This window comes from Falco peregrinus, chromosome 9 (genome assembly GCF_023634155.1).
Source record: "Falco peregrinus isolate bFalPer1 chromosome 9, bFalPer1.pri, whole genome shotgun sequence".
In the NCBI taxonomy this organism is placed as follows: domain Eukaryota; kingdom Metazoa; phylum Chordata; class Aves; order Falconiformes; family Falconidae; genus Falco; species Falco peregrinus.
In genome coordinates, this window is record NC_073729.1 from 37,463,155 (window position 1) to 37,479,972 (window position 16,818).

At 39.9% G+C, this 16,818-nt stretch overlaps 1 protein-coding gene across 3 annotated transcripts in view; it reads left to right on the top strand.

Annotated features, from left to right (window-relative positions):
• The window catches only part of ITCH (itchy E3 ubiquitin protein ligase), a 58,946-nt gene that overhangs the window by 209 nt on the left and 41,919 nt on the right, over positions 1–16,818 (top strand). For 2 of the 3 annotated variants that reach the window (XM_027783211.2, XM_055813314.1), the window contains exon 1: positions 648–671. The exons of the other annotated variant lie outside the window; for it this stretch is intronic. The gene's annotated coding sequence lies outside the window, so the exon portion shown is untranslated. Of the gene's footprint in view, positions 1–647; positions 672–16,818 lie in introns of those variants that run through there. 3 annotated transcript variants of the gene reach the window in all.

Here is a 16,818-nt window from a genome sequence, read left to right on the forward strand (position 1 = left end):
CGGCCCTGGCGCTGCCCGGGGCTCCGCGCGGCCGTGGCGCGGCGGCGGGGGCAGCGAAGCGCGGGGACCCCGGCGGGCGCAGGCCTGGTGGCTGGTGGGGCTCCTCGCCCCCGGGGGGGCTTCGCCGAGGGCGGTCTTCCCCGCTGCGCTGCCTCCCCGGGCCCCGGCGGGGGCAGCTCCGGGGCCGGGGGCCGGGCTGGGACGGCAGAATCGTTCCTTCCCCGCGGGACGGGGCGGCGGTCCCGGGACCCCGGCGCTGCCCCTCCGGGGCTGCTCGGCCCCGCTCGGCCGCGCCGCCCGTTCTCCGGCGCTGCCGGCGGGTGCTGCGGAGCCCCTGCGCCTGCCCGGGCCCCGCGCCCCCGGCTCCGGCTCCCTGTCCTAGGGCTACCCGGCAGCGCCGGCTGCCCCGCCCCGGCCGGACCCCGCGCCCCTCCCGGTGGTTCCCCGCCCCGAGCCCCCGCCCGAGGCTTTGCTCCCCGCAGCCGCGGCGCAGCCCCCTGCCCAGCTCCGGCGTCGCTCCCCCGCGGAGCGTGGGGCCCCGGCCTGGGGTCGCCCCCGGGCGCGGTGGCTGCTGCAGCCGCTCCCCGAGCGGTCGCTGCCTTCGCCCCGCCGGGGCACGGCCGTGCCTTGGAGTAACGTTTCCCGGCGGTAACGCGTGCCTGGAGCTGGAGGTTTGTGCCGAGCTTTTCCTCCCGTAAACACGGCAGAATGGCAGTGCTGGTGCCACCGGCTTATTTTGGAAACACGGACAAGTTCTAGCTGTTAACCCTCCCGCTCCCAAACCGGGTGGCTTTGACCTTGTGTGGCGATATTATCCAGATAACAGCAGAAGAGGGTGTTTGAGGGAGCCTTTATATCGTTATCTCTGGTATCCAAAATTTCAGCTTGTTTTAGTAGCTATAGTTGACGATGTGAAATTGACAAGGACTTCAGATCTGTGATGCAGAGGGGAAGGCAGGTGTAGCACTTGGGATGTCTGCTGTCATTCGCGTGGCATCCTTTACCCTTGAAGCTTTGGAAAATATCCCCAGCAAAACTTAGAGTTGAAGTCAGAAACTAGGGTATTTTAGACCATTTCCCCCAATATATTATTACTTATTTTGGTGAGTTTCTCATTGTTTCGTTTTGTCTACCTGCTGCCCTGCCACTTGTGCTTTTCAAAGAGAAAAGGAGAAATGCAGACTGATTTTTGTAAGACGACAGTCCGTGTCAAGAGAATGACAGTAGATCTAGCTATTGCTTGCTTGTATTTACCTGAATAAAAGGCACATGAACTGCTGCCTGTCTTCAGTTCTGAGGACTTATAATATTCAAAAAGACATCTTCTTTGAAAAAGGAGATTTAAATTATTTTTTTCTCCTCTTATAGCGGAAGTCCAAGGCAGTTCTAATTTAATCACAGTTACGTTGCTCATTGCTACAGCTGTTTAAATCAGAACTTGGTCTAGTGTGCATCCTTAATTGTGGTTTGGCTGACAGTTTTGATCACCATGCTGAATGCATTCACCTCCAAGTGATCATTGGAATAAGGCAGCATTCTGATCCAAAGTGAATCTTCCTGTCTTTAAAACAAAGAACTGATACAGTACATGTGAAAGGTGACGTTGCAGTGGAAAATAACTGAGACTTCCGAGTGCTAACTTTGAAAGCTTCTCACAGATTAAACAGTTATTTTTGGGCCTAAGAGAGATTGAGAGAAGATTATTTATATGAATTTATTAGTTAAGCAGCATCACCTTGTTTTCTTCCCTCAGTTTTATCTCCCTTCTTAGAGTCCTGTTTCTTCTGTGGTGAAGCAGAGCTGAGATAGGAAGTTGTCTTGTTTCTTTGTTTCCAAGTTTCAAAATATTTTGGTGAAGTTGACTACAAAATAAATAAACTAAGAGGAAGACAAGTGGTAGGTGTTTCTCTTGTAGAGTTTAAATGAATTATTGTTTCTAAGAAAGCTTGACTTTGGACTGCTTGAAAAATGTTTCATGAGAAATTTACTCTTTTTCTTTTTCTTTTCTATTTTACAGCATATGCAATGGATAAGTCTCTTTTTAACAGCATCAGTTGATGACAGCATCAAAACAAATATCTTTTATAAGTTTAAGCTGTTTAAAGGAAATGGTAAACATACTCAGCTCTAGTGAAGTGCTTTTATGTTGCAGCAAAACCATTTTGATTTTCTACTCAAAAGCCAGGAAAAGAGTCTATAGGGTTAGAGGAGAAGAAAAAAACCCTTGCAGATGGTAGTGGTAAAGCTTCTGGGAATGCTGTCAGTGATGCTGTTTAGTTTTAAGCCTTTCTGTTTGGCTACCCAATTATGTTCATGTAATGCTCAAATTTTTTGACAGTCTGCTGTACCTGCATGTAATTGAAGGAACTACTTTGTGCCCTTACACCTAAAGAAAGTGAAGACATGTGCATAATCTAGAGGAGAGTATTTGCCTCGGTTGCTTACTGTAACCGTACTTTGCCCAGCTATAGAAGCACTTTGAAGTGTGTGTTCACCTCAGAAGAGGAAGTAGACGAGCCATGATTATAGTCTACCTTGGGAGTATTCTGTTTTTCTAGATACTTTTTACTGTCTCATAAATTTAGTATTTTTAAAGGTTTTAGGCAATCCTTCTTGGGCTAGGTTTGACTGTTACCTGAGGTAATTCTGTGTCTGCATTTTGGGGAGGGACAGATAGTTTTTCTTCTTCATTCCTTTCATCTGAAGAATAAAGCAGTAAGGACTTGAGCATTTTCTGTGACTGACACTCAGGTTTTACTGTAGTGCAGAGTTTAAGGATCTTCTTCAGAAGAACCACAAGTTACACTTAATAAAAAGTATCATAATAAACTGTGAAAGAGCATTTTGAAGAACCCAAGGCCCTGTTTCATATGACCAGCTCTTAAGTTATGCCTGGAATTTCTACTTCGACTATACTGGGCCATAGAACAAACTTCTTGGTAAAACATCAAAGGCAGATTTATTTTTTTCCCTTCTGAGGAAACACGATACTGGATCTTGTTACGCTGGTTATCCAAATAGTTTTTTAAAACTTGGCAGTATGCTTATATGCTGTGCTTTTTTTTTTTTTTAAAGTTTTGTTACAGTGCTCCCATTTAGAAACTGATGATGCCTGCCTTCCACCCACCTGCCTGAGCTATTCTGAACTGTGCTGCTAGGAGAGGCCGGTTGTTTCAGTGATGAACGGAGCTACTTACATGTTTGCATTTAGAGCACTGATTTTGAAGTTCAGAACTTAAACCCAAATGGTGGTGGTGTTGAGCAGAAAAGGCCTGTTTTCTTCAGGTGGACTGTTAAAGTTTTATTTTGTGGAACCCTGTTTTTAAGCAATAAACGGGGAAAGCTAGGTGACACGTTTTACCTGAAATGTGCCAATCTCGGCTTTTGTATTGGTAGGTTGTGATACAGAAATGGAGCTTTCAAGAAGAGGGTGTTAATATCAACCTCAATAAAATGTGTATGTTTTCTGTTCTTTATAGGTCTAGTTTTTTGTCACTGGTAGCCTTTAGACATACTTTTTGTCTCTTAGTATTAGCTAGATACCTGGTAATCTTTGAAGTTTAATACTAAGGAAAAGAAAGATCAGTTAAAGTTTAAATCAATCTGGAATAGAAAAAGACATAGTAAAGACAGGTCTGTAATCCAATTCTGATTTATTCATTAATTCATCAAATGGATAGCCATTTGTAGTGAAATATCCATCAAGAATATAACATTTGTGACTGGAAGCATGTTCATTTATGTAAAAAGAAAGTGGGCTCTTTGATTCCTTCAGTTTCACATGATTGCGATGGAACTTTTGCCTGTGCAAGTCATTCCTAAGTGGTTACTGCCCTTTTTAGCTTTGCATTGTCCAATACAGTAAAAAAAGCTAAGGAAGACTAGATGCTGAGCAAGTTGAAGAGTACGTATTGAGACAGAGTGAATCGTCCTAATTTTTAGCACACTTTTTGGTATCTATCCCTAGTGCCTGCTCCTATCCACATTGCTAGCTGTCTTTTAATAATATATTAATAATCATTATTCTTGCTTGACAGTTAGAGTAGTCGGAAAACTACATTTTTATTTCTTCACTTCTGGTTTCATAAACATTTGAGTAGATTAAGATCTGTTGCTCCAAATACTGCGTTTGTACTTTTCTGACGCCTTAATTTTTGCTCTACCCATGCCATGAGCTGTTCTTTTCATGATTTATTTGCAAAGCAGAAGCAGCTAGATGGAGTGAGTTCATTCTTTATGAGGATTCCTTCAACTTTTAAAGATTTTTTTTTTTTTTTTTACTTTTGCTTGTTGGAGCCTGAATTAATTGACCTGTGGATCACTCTGATTAATTTTTCCTCATTGAGAGGTGCGTGTGTGCCCTTGTGTGTGTATGTGTGCATTTCCTACTGCTGTGAATATATTGTTTCAGAGGCTAGGTAAAAAAAAAAGTGATGATTAATATACAAAAATGTCTAAAAGTTGATAATGTGTTTGGTCTAATCTTTAACAAGGCTTGCAAACTTCTGTGAAAGTGATGAGCTGCGCCTTTTCACTAGATTTTACTTGAACACCCTTTCCTAACTGTTCAAGTCAAGACCCCTGGTCAACGGCACCTCTGAAATCCTCTGAATAAAGGAAGCGAGAAAAAAGGAAATACAGGAGCTTAGGAGATAAAATGTAACAGTGTAACACTGCCTTGTTTTTTGTATAAGGATGGCAAGTCAGCTTCTATTCTTGGATGTATGGGATTCAGCCAGTGCATGTGTTGTCAGCAAAGATGCGGTCTTAAAAGCAGATTCTTATTCCAGCTGTTTGAAGGGGAATAGTGTGTATAATGATAACAGGAAAGAGGAGGGAAATGCTGAGAGTTTAGGAAAACACGCTGACCACCTTATTCTACTTCAAAAAAAATTCTAAATAAACTAAATAGCTATCACCTCTGTTTTCAGAAGTTTTTTACATTGTGTAATAACACTTGCCACATGTACCATTTCTAATTTCATTTAGAACTGTTCACCATCTAAAGATGCAGAGGAAAACTTACGTTCAGTGGGCAGTACTTCTGCAGACAATTGGCACACTCTATTTTGTGCTTGTTAAATTGAATTTACTGGTAAGACCTTAGAATGTCTTTTTTGTCTTTTGTAAATGCAGCATGTGCTGTATATTAGATTGACCAATTTCCAGCGCGATGCTACGTTTGTTAAACATTTGCCTGAACCAGATCTAGTTCAGGTCAATGAATAAGCTATCACAAGGCAACCGTGTTCTCGTTGTTCTTATTGTGCACCCGTTGAATCCGTATATTTAACCCCTGTTCTGAAATCTTGTTTGGGCAGGTGGGTTTGCTCTGTGTGGAAACCTGTTGACATTGCTGGTGGTTATTTAGGTATTCTCAGGGGTTTAAATGTTTCAAATGTAGTCCTTTGAGGTGTGGCACATCAATACTTTTTTTTTTTCCCCTTCCTTCCTACCCCTCATCAGGCCCTCAGAACTACAAGACCTTTATGGCATTAGTGACAATTGGAGTTATTAAAGCAAAAGATAACATTTAAGAAGGTCTTGTTTTCCTCTGGGATGTGTATGCTTGAACAAAATAGTACTGTTGTAATGGTGATGTTAGAGGTGAAAATGCTTTCAGATGAACGTAAACAAAGTTCAGCTGTGAAATTTGCAATGAACCATATGTTTGAGTGTAGAAGATACCAGTGAAATGAAATTCCCTGTTAAGGGTGGATGATGCAGGAATTGAGAGGGGAGGGACTTTGTAGACAGTAATGACAGCGATAGGATTTATTATGAGAGAAGGCCTGTGCCACAGCTGGGATTTCTCTGCTTTTTGGAATTTCACTTCCGATTTTTAAAATAGTAAACTATATTTTCTGTTTCTGCCTTCATGACTTCATTATGCGTTACAAACTACATAAAAAAGGGTCTGATCAAAATTTAGAAGAACAGTTGTCGAAACTCCTCATGTGACTTAGACTCAGGGTTTATATCTTGAAGAATGCTTTGCTGGTTAAGGTCATTACATAGTATTACAACCCTATGGACCTATACTTTTACTCCAGTATGTGAGTACCTTTTGGTTTGCCACAATCCAGGGACAGGTAAGCCGTGAAGGGGTGTATGTATGGTGTAAAAACTGCTCACACAGAGTTACACTCCTTGCACAGAATACTTTGCCAGGGCATGCAATGTATGCCTATTTTATTAAAAAAAACCAAAAAACATATATATTGTTTTGCAGTTATCAGGGGCCCTAGGCTTTTTTTCCCCTGAAGATTTACTGCATTTAACCAAGTCATTGGATGTCAATTTAGCACTAGAATTGGCACAAAGACAGGGGAGGACTGTGTGGCTGAGGGGAGTGTAAGGGGAAGATGGGGCTGCTCCTTCAGCAATATCAAGCTGCCAGAGCAGAACTCACCATCTGTGCTCCACTGATAGCTGCAACAACTGTACCACCGTCACTCTTGTTGCACACTTATCTCTGGCTTATCGTCAAGTTTTAGTTTGAGACAGTTCTAAGCTTCATCACAGACCTGTGGGTTTTAAGTTGTATCCTTGCAGTATGGCAGTTCCCTTGAACTTGAAGGATGCAATTAATGTTTGTTGTTAGCAGATAATCCTGATGTTTTTTTAAATGTGCAATTGTCAGTTCTTCATATAGAAGATCTAGGCTGTAAAGACTGAAACTTTAATTCAGGATTTTAATTTATTACTACTGTTGGAAGTCTTGGGTAACCCAGGATTTCAGAAGAGAAGTCTACTTTACCTTCTGATAAAGGGAAAAAGGGTTTTAGGGCAGCCCCACAAAAAACAAGTTAAAGAAAAGCACTGAGAATATAGGAATAGCGGTGCAGTTCTAAGCCATCTTTTTCCTGTAGTTTCTGTTTTATTTTTCAGAGAGACGTGAGCTGGAATGTAGCAAGCAGTTGCATTTTGCAGGGTTGGGATGGTTATGTTGTCCATTCCTGGCTATGCTTTCATGTTGCCATCTGGTCACTTAGAAAAGATTCCTAGGAATCAGGTAATGGACTTCTGTTGCAATTAGAAAATATGAAGGTGGTTCTTCTGGAACTCAAGATTTAGCTTGCAGCAGTTTGCAGTTTTTTAAAAAAATTACCCATAGTAGACTTTTAGATACCTCTGTGTTTACTTAATCTCTCTCTTTTTTTTTTTTTTTACCAGAAATTCTCATTTCCGTTACGTCTTTCGGTTTTGTGTGCTTTACTTTAGTAATGCATAATTTAGGTTGGAAGGATGCAGCCTTTATTTCTGGCTGGCATTGAATTTAGCACACAGGAATATTACTTCATTTGGTGAAGATGCTAGATTTCTAGTTCTAGTTTCTTTGATTGCTTGTAATGCTTACAGGTATTCAGAGGAGCAGCTTATTTTTCTTATGGGGCAATGTATGTACATCTTGGTAATGTAAGTTAACTCTAAGTTAATGTAAGTTAAGTAAGAATTTCAGTGCATTGACAACAGTAGTTCTTGTTCTTACAGCTAAGTCAAAGTTAATCAAGAGGAACTGTGTTTTATAACATCTAATCTGCTAAAGCAAATACAGGCAGCAAGTGACAAAGAACTTTCTATTTCAAGAGATTTCAAATAATCAGCCAATTTCAGATTTGTAGTTGTCATGGGTAGTAGAGAACGACTCACAGTTTCTTTGATGAGCCTTGCCAGGTTGGATTGCAGATTTGTGCAGTCTGTTTTGATTTGGTTTGTTGCTCAGGTACCTACAGTGACAACCTGTTTAGCAAGATAGTTTTTGTCAGGGGATATCATTTACTGGAAACTTTCTACTCGTACCTCCATGGCCCATTTTATCAGTGCTCTTGGGAGCAAAGAAGTGGAGGTGTATCTGGAGCTCTCTTCATTGTTACACCCCCAGAAGGTGTAACAATGAGGTACCTCTGTACACGTGTGAAACTCCATCAGTGCCACTGAACACTCTTAAAACAAGGTGTGTTGTGTGCTGTACAGTTCTGTACAGAACATACTAAAGAATCATGCTTAGGTTAATGTAGATATATTTTTCAGAAGCATAATAAAGCTGGTATCTGCTAGATTTGAGTCCTCCAGGTGACAGGATCTGGTTTTGGTTCTGGGACTGCTAGTAAGCAACAGCCTTTCAAGGGGCTACTTTTAAAAACATTCTTCAAAACAACTGTAATAGTGGCTGAAGTTGTCATACTTGGTAATGAATACAGGTAATAGCGTAATTTAATGGTCAAGCTCTATGTTTTTTTTCCATTCCTCCCAGACTTAGAAACTTCATGTAGGTTTGTTTGAATAAGGGTGTGTGTGAACCATTGGTAATGAAATGTAGTGCTGAGAATGGCATGGGGAAATGCGTGGGAGCAAGCACTGAGCTGTAAACAAGAACTAATGGCTGGAGATTACGACATCCTCTGTAGATGCTGTCCTCTGTTAATAACTGAATATGTAACTGCTTCTGAAGTGACTTATTTAAAAGCTGCAAGGTGGATGGTGAAACAGGAGGTGGTGGCCTTGTATTGTGCTTTACTGTGAGAGTTTATAATACAGAGATTGTTTCTTATTGACATTTCAAAAGTAATGCCTTTGAAATACATTTAAATATAGCTGTAATACAAAACCAGTCATTTTCTTTTGATGCCAAATCACAAAACAAGCAGTCAAATTAAAGATCAAGTGGTTCTCCAACGTATCTACTAATATCAGTGTTTTATCTCTCTTCCCATGAGCATCAAATTAAGTTCTGCAGTTTCCGAAATTTGCTCATGAAGGTTAATGATTTCTGCCTCTTTAATTGGAAAATAGCATAAAACACTAATCTGAACTGTGATGCTATGTGGTTATTTTTGTAATAATGAGATAGGGGAGCTAAATGTATGCATTGGGAACTGTGAAATGAGCGAAGGTTCATGGATGTGTTAAAAGAATAAGGCTGAAGTGGTAGAACAGGACGTTGATGTGAATTTGTCAGTTTGCTATGCAGCTAGATGATGCCTCCACGGTCACATTAGCTGTATATGTCATTGGGATTTTTGGCAGCATAATTTTTATTTGGTTTTAGTATCATAGGTTAAACTCCATTGCCGTTCTTGCCCTCTGAGGTTTGGATTAATTTGTTTAGATACCTAGGAGAAACTTCTAGAAACTGTTAAGAGGATCAGCATCCTTTAAGTGACTCTCTAGCCCAAATTTGTCACACATGGAAAATTTTTCATGTAAAATAGAGTAATTGGTTTGAAAGTATTTCAGAGATTGGGACAGAGGCTTTATACATGCATGGGAGAGATATGAAGCAACATATGGGTAACTGTCCAGATTTGCTCTGGAAAGTTATCAAATGAGTTAAAAGGAAGGAAATTATTAAAGGTATGAACAGCTAAACACCAGCCAATAGCGAAGTAAAATGTCATTTTGAATGAACATGATATTCAATGACTTCCCTATTTCTGATTTTACATAAATAATGAAGGGATGGATACACAGGTTCCAAGGCAGTGATGTGTGAATGTGTTATGAGATTTCTTATCAAGGCAAAAGAAAATTAAAATAAGCTAGGAAAGCAGTGTGCATATGAAGTGTACAGTAGCATTCTTTCTGTTTGGGCAGTTGAACTCTGCCTTGATTTTTGCATGTTTCTCAATATCATGTTACCTGATGGTCATTAATTGAAGCTAGCTAACGCTTTGGTATGTATGGTCTTGAACATATTGTTGAAGAAGGACTCAAGCTGCAGTGCTTTGCTCTTTATAGTAGAGAGCAGCAATAAGGGAAAAGTTTTCGAAAGTGAGAAAAAATGTATAGACTTGTGCGTTGGATTTTAGTACAGGACTTGGGAAAAGCTGTAGAAATTAAACATGACACTCAAGATAAAGATGATTGAACCTGAAGAAGGTGCATATTGACCTGTGCAGTCTGTGCCTCTCTATTCAAACTAGTAAAACTTAAGCTAGAATCAATAACTGGGCACTGAAAGCAAACCTCAGTTCAGGAAAAAAAAAAAAGCAGCATATAACCAACTTGTAGCAGATTCTTCCTCTAAAGAAACCTCTATCAAGACCAAGACCTAAAGAGAATAAGAGGAAGAACAGGCCAGGTACAATGGGAATTATTGAGTTTGTTTTAGGGAAGTCAAAGAATCACAGAATAATTGAGGTTAGAAGGGGCTTCTGGACATTGGTCCAAATCCATCTGCTCAAAGCAAGGCCAGTTAGAGCAGTCAGTAACATGTTCATTTGGGTTTGGAATATCTCTGAGGATGGCAACTTAGCCTTTCTTGGCAAGCTTCTCCACTGTTCAACCACCTCACAGTAAAATAGATAAATCTCCTGGTTTTAAGTGGAATTTCCTGAATTTTAATTTGTGCCCACTGCCTATCACTGAGCACTGCTGGAGACAGTCTGGCTTCATCTTTTTTAACCCTTTATACCTCCCTTAGGTATTTATACGCCCTGATAAGATCCTACCAAGCGTTCTCTTTTCCAGGCTTAACAATTTTTGTTCTCTCAGCCTCTCCCCATATGTCTTGTTCCAATCACTTTATAGTTGGTATGGCCCTTTGCTGGTGCCACTCCAGTATGTCTGTGTCATGCTTGTTTTGGGAAGCCCAAAACTAGACACACTAGTACATCATATGTGGTCTCACTGCTGTTGAGTAGCAGGGAAGGACCACCTTCCTCATCCTGCTAGTAATGCTTTTCTAATGGAGCCCAGGATGCTTGCGACACTCCCCCTCCCCCCAAGGAAGCATTACTAGTTTGTGTTCAACAGGTATTTGTTTTCTGCAAAGTTGCTTTCTGTACAGCTGCCCCCCAGCCTTTGCTGGTGCGTAGGTTTAGTCCTCCCCAGGTGCAGAACTTTGCACTTCCCTTTGTGGCACTTTTGTTTCATTAGCATATTTGCTGAGACTGAGCTTGGGCCCATTGTCCAGGTCATAATTGAAGAATTTAAACAGTACTGGCCAAGTATGCACCCCTGGGGTACAGCACTTGTGACTGGCATCTAACTGGACCGTATACCGCTGATCACAACCGCAGCTCAGCCAGGTTTTCCATCCACGCCACAGTCCTCGATGTGGCCCATACCTCATAGTCTTGTCTATGAGGATGATGTAGGGGACAGTGTCAAAGATGACCAGCTGTCCTCTCAGCTACCAAGTTGTCAAAGAAAGCTGTCAGGTTGGTCAAGCATGATTTCCCCTTCATAATCAATGCTGACTAATCAAAATCAGTTTTTTTAGAACTGTTAGATTTGCCCTCCAGTTTTAGTAAAGCAGTTTGATTTACAGTTTGCATGAAGTCCTGAAAGAAGTAAATTATCTTGATTGTGAGAAATCTCTTATGAAATGACAGCTGGCTTGTAATTGAACTTGGTTGGAAGGTGACTGCTTAGGGTAGAAGAGGCAGTTGTCTTTGGAGCTCACCTGTTTCATTTTATTTGCTGTATTTCTCCATATTATTGCAGTTATCAAGAGGAATAAAATTTCTAAGGAACACATCTTTAGGTAACTTTGTATTTTAACTTTCATGTTAAATAAATTTTGTTTCTCTTGATGCGTTTTAGTAGCAGTATGGCAAGGATATGTGAAAGGCTTGAAATGCTAAGAATGTAAAGCATTTGCACATTTATGCATTAGGAAAACAGGATGTGTGTTTATGTAAAACCACAGAGCCACTCTACTTTGTTGTTATTGTATCTGGAAACTTGAATATATATATTGAGATACCTTTATTACAACTTGTATGTTGCTACTAGTTTACTGTACTGAACTTTTCTGAGACACTGAGCAGTTTGGTCTGACTTTGAAGTTGGCCCTGTTTTGGGAGGGTGTTGGACAAGACAACCACCAGAGGTCCTTTCCAGCCAACATTGTTGTGTGGTTCTATTAAAAAAAAAAACCAAACAAAACCAAAACCAAACAAACCTGCAAAACAGCACTTGGGAGGAAATTAGAAAGTAATTCATAGAAGTGTGGTCTCATTTCAAGATACACTTGTTTCCTCACATGCTCTTTCCAGCAACACATTTTCATTTGTTATTTTCAGGTCAGTTTTAGCTAGTGAGGGTTTTTTTTTAAATGCACAGCATAGGTAGGGGAAAACAAAAATATACATAGGAAGGTTCTGAGAGACAGAATATAAATGCTGCTTGACAGTTGTTTGGACTGTGTTCGGATATGTCTGAGAGTAAAACCAAGCAAACTTTTCTCATAGTGTGTGAAATGTTTCACAAGGCTTTGTGCTATGACTGTAAAGTCAGTGACTGTTCTATTTGTTTTGTTTCCCTGTCCTTAATTTTCTGGGCAGTTCGTAACAGGCAAAATTTAATATTTTTACAGTGTATTTTTATTTTTTCAAGTTTTGTTTCTGTGTTTTATGTGAAATAACGTCTAATCCTTCAATATCTTTGTTTTAAATATGGAAATGTCAATTTCTTTTTTTTTCCTAACTATCTCTACTAACCTCTTGCATTTCAGGGAAACTGTTAAAACTGCAAAAAGATGGGTGGTGATTTAAAATATCCAGGCAATCATCACTTAATAGATTACAAGTAAGAAAATTGCTTAAAGGGAGAAAAAGTAACTTGCTATTTTGACTTCATATTTTTGTTCTGGGTGATCACATTAAGATTATTTAATTCCCCTAATTAAAAATTGAATAACATGAATAAGTAACTTGTGGATTTGTGTGACCATCTCTTCTTACTACTGTGTCATGTAGATAAAGCATTGCTAAGTGGAGGCCTCCAAATAATTTCTTTCCTTCCCCTTCCCATAGCAACAGGCAGGAGGAGACTTTGGGTAAAGTTCTTTAAAAATTTCCTTTTCCTGCTTTCATGGCAAGGTCTAAAATAACCTGTGGCTAACACCAACAGTAATATTTGACTGAGATACTCAAGACTGGGATTTTTGCTTTGTAGGAACCTCTTAGTCTCAGAGCCAGCTGAAGCGTAAATGTAGCTGTGGGGCTAAATGAGATTTTTTGGGGCAGACAGAATAAAAAATATGGCTGCTTTTGGTAACTCTGTTTTGTAATTATCTTGGAATTCTCTTCAGTGTTTCTCTGTGCTCAAAGTTGTCCTTTGTGATAAAATCTGAGTAGTGTCGAGAAAATCTCCAAATTACAGAACAAATGCCTGTATTTCTGCAGTTAGGATACAGTCTTACTTAGGTAAATGGTACCAAGGCTGCATGCTAGAGAATATTGTGTTTATGAAACAGCTGCAATTCAAAGTAAACACTGAATGTTTCCAGATACCTGCTCAGCTTCCTGTTAGTGCAGTTTCAGTGGCTGCTAGTAACTGTCTGGCTGCACTATCTGCTTTTCCCTTGAGAAATTTCTTTTCCAAGGTTACCACTGGAAAATGTTGCTTATGCTTTCTAGGTACGTTCTTTTTAGAAACCTGGGAATAAAACAATGTTGTTTTTTGAAAGTTAAATATAAAAGGGTTTTCTGCCCATTAGGGCTTTGTCAATACATGTCTGTTGATTACGTTGCTTCGGTCTTTGTAACTGTCTTCTCTTCCTCTCAGAGGAAAAATGTCCTTGAAGTTGGAGCACAAATTACTGTTTTGTTTAACCTGTATTTCCACAAAGGTCTGTATAGGACATGGTTCACAGTGTGAGGAAATGGAAGAACTAATCTGTGATTAATTTCTACAAGATACGAGAGTTCTAATTGCTAGAACTTGATGCCTTTTTGTCAGAGATCTATAATAACAGTCGAACAGTCCTAATAGCAGGAATTGTGCAAGGTCAGAGGAACTTTGGTATTTGCAGGTGCTCAAAGGATATTTCCCTATGAAAGAATATTGCTCTTTCTGAGAAGCTGGATCACTATATAGGCAGTCATCCCCAGCTCTGGTACATTCACCTCTTCAGGGCGTAAACTCTCTGATCATAATACTGTCAGCTCATAATTTTCAGATTGTGAGTTTAATTTGTACATTGGAAGTTGAACTTCCATTAAACCATCCTAAAATAAACGTGATGCGACTGAAATGTGATGGTCACAGTAGCTCAGTGAGATGGGTTAAATACATTATTGGAGAGATGCTACCAGCATCGCTGATGGTCTCGGCTTTGGCCAACATGGGTGCAGCCTGTGGTCTCTTCTCACAGTGGCCACCCCTGCGGCTGCCCCGCCACTAAAGCCTTGCCATGTAAATCCAATACAACCACCTACTATGGAGACAGGTTTGGGGCTAAATTTGATTAGTTGTCTTTGATAAGTAAAAATATTCTTTACTCACACCTTAGGGTTTTGTTAGTCCACCAAGAAAAGGCAACCAACAGTGATTTTAAAATCTTGACCTATAGGGTAAGCTTCCAGAAGAGGGGGCCTAGGAAAACAGTTTTGCCCATCGTGAAATGGATAGAAGAGCACAAACCCTTACAAACAAACTTACCTTGCGAGTGTATTGTCAGCCCATGATAACACCTGGGTACTTTCAGCCATAAAAAATAGGCTTGAATATCTGGTTTCTTGATTTGTCTTGCTTTGCAAGTAGCAAGGTAACTGCTTACCTTCCAGGTGACAGGTTGTAACGTTGTTCCAGTTGTGCACTACCACCGAAACACTTCCTGAAACCTCATCACAGAAGTATTAAGATGAAACAGTTCTGAGTCAATGCAGGATTGTGTTGAAGCTATACTATTACAAAATATCTTTTAAAAACAGTTTTAAAAGCCAAAATTAATTTCTAAAAGCAGTGGTTTGTAAAATGCAGGAGTTAATCCAGTTAATGTCCAGTTAATATCAGTAAGTCCAGCAATTTAAAAATCTGTTTAAGTTTGTGGTAGTTACAGCGATGCCGTTTTTACTGTCTTCTTGGTCTTTCTAGTACCAGTTTAATTCTCTCTACAGTGGGTTAGTGTGCATGCCAATTTCAATATATCCTGTTTTCCAACAGGGCTGTTTAAGAACCAGCCATTTAAAGTATTACTCTATTTCAAAGTTTACAGCAGTGAACCGGTTTTAGCTTAGTGGTTTGCATATATGAATTGTCCTCTTTGAAATGGATTGTACCATGAGAAGGAAATGGCTAAAATAAAAATAACTATCTCTTTGTTTTCACAAACGGTTTTAATTATCTCTTGCAGCTCTGCAGTAGCTTTTCTTGCCAGGCTTTTTGGAATCAAGCAAAAAGCATATGATGTTCATGTATACTTCTGTCTTTTTTCCCCTCTTTGAGTATTTCTTAGAAGTTAGTAAAAGCTAACATCCTTTTAGTTGGGAAGAAAATTCATTGGCGAGTTATCTGAGTTGGTGGCAAAGCCTGTTTTGTCCCTTTTGTCCTGCCTGCCATGGTGTTAGTCTTAAGAACAGCTTGTGGTTGAGGAATTACTGATGTACTACTGAAAGGGGAAAAAAACCCTGTCAAATTACATGCTTTTTTTCCTTTGAATTTTGTATATTGCAGTACTGTTTCTGTACATGTCTTTTTTCCAATTCTTTTATTCATTATCAAATACTATATGTAGAAAAAAGTAATATGAAATATTTCTGCTGAGGTGCAGGTTATACAAGCAGGCTTCTTGGTGCGTAGAAATGCTAATGAATGAATTCTCTATAATTTTGACGTGAGTCTTCAGTTTGGCAGGCCTGAAGACATAGTTTAATTTGGATTGCAAACAGTGTTGTTGGAAGCATTTTTCTCTGCAGTTGAAGTTGATGGACCAGTTTTTCTAATCTGTGCAGTTTGTATAAGGAACACTGGTGATCCCTAGTATTGACGTAAAAGCTACAGTGTGAATATCACTGGGTGTCTGCCCCCAACGTTTCTGGAGTTACTCTTTCCTTGGGCGATCTCTTTGTCTTGATTGTCAGATTAAATGTTTTTCAGATTTTCCAGCTTAGATACTTTGGATTCAGAAGAGTTCCCATGTTCATTTTATGTTCTCTTTTTTAAGTGATAGATGTTTAGGAAAAACAAGGAATCAGTGCTGAGGATTACTGTTGCATAAATAATTACCTGAGTGTTTTTAGCAGAGTGTTTAAGGCTGTTAGCCTGTAGTTCCATAGTCATTGCTACTGTAATTTTAAATCTGTTTGTGACGCAGAATAGAGCCGTGGTTTGATCCTGTTGTAGGCTGTCAATATGGTGTCACTGACTGTCATTCATGTTGTGTCTGAGGTTGTAGGAAATTATTATAACAAAACTCAGTGTGAGGCTTTATAGGAAGAGAATGTAGTATTTAAAGTCTCAATTTTACCCACTCACACTCATGCTCTCATACATTTTACTTACTGTTTCTCTCACACTCGTGTACTCACAAGCACTGGGATGTTTTTGCATGGTGAGCTGGTATAGCCAGTGTCTTTCATGTGCAACATGGAGGAAGGAACTAATGGTATCTGTCAGCTGTTGATCATGCCACAGGTTCCTTTTAGTGAAGCTACTACTTTATAGATGATTATTTTATATCCTTTGGGGGTCAAGACTTGTTTTATATTTATCCTTTGCTTTAGAATGTGGCTTACTCCAGCCTCCATAACTCTGAAGCGAAGGCTAATGCTGGTTGCTTTTTCCTTATTTGGAATATCCGTATCTTTATAGCTGCAGTATATTTTCCTGTTGGGCTAACGGGAAAAGGAATGACGTATGTGATGTGATGTAACCCTCTTGGCACTCCTCTTTAAAGCACAGGCTCTTTCGCTGGCCGTCTGTGCCATAGTCTTATCAGAGTGAAGACATCCTGGTCTTGACACAAACACTCCTCAGTTCTATTGTTGCAAGAAGTGTCCTTTGTTATCAATAAAAGCCATTCTTTTAACCTTTGTTTTGCTGTTTTTTTCTGATTTATACACACATTTTTCTATTCCCTCTTTG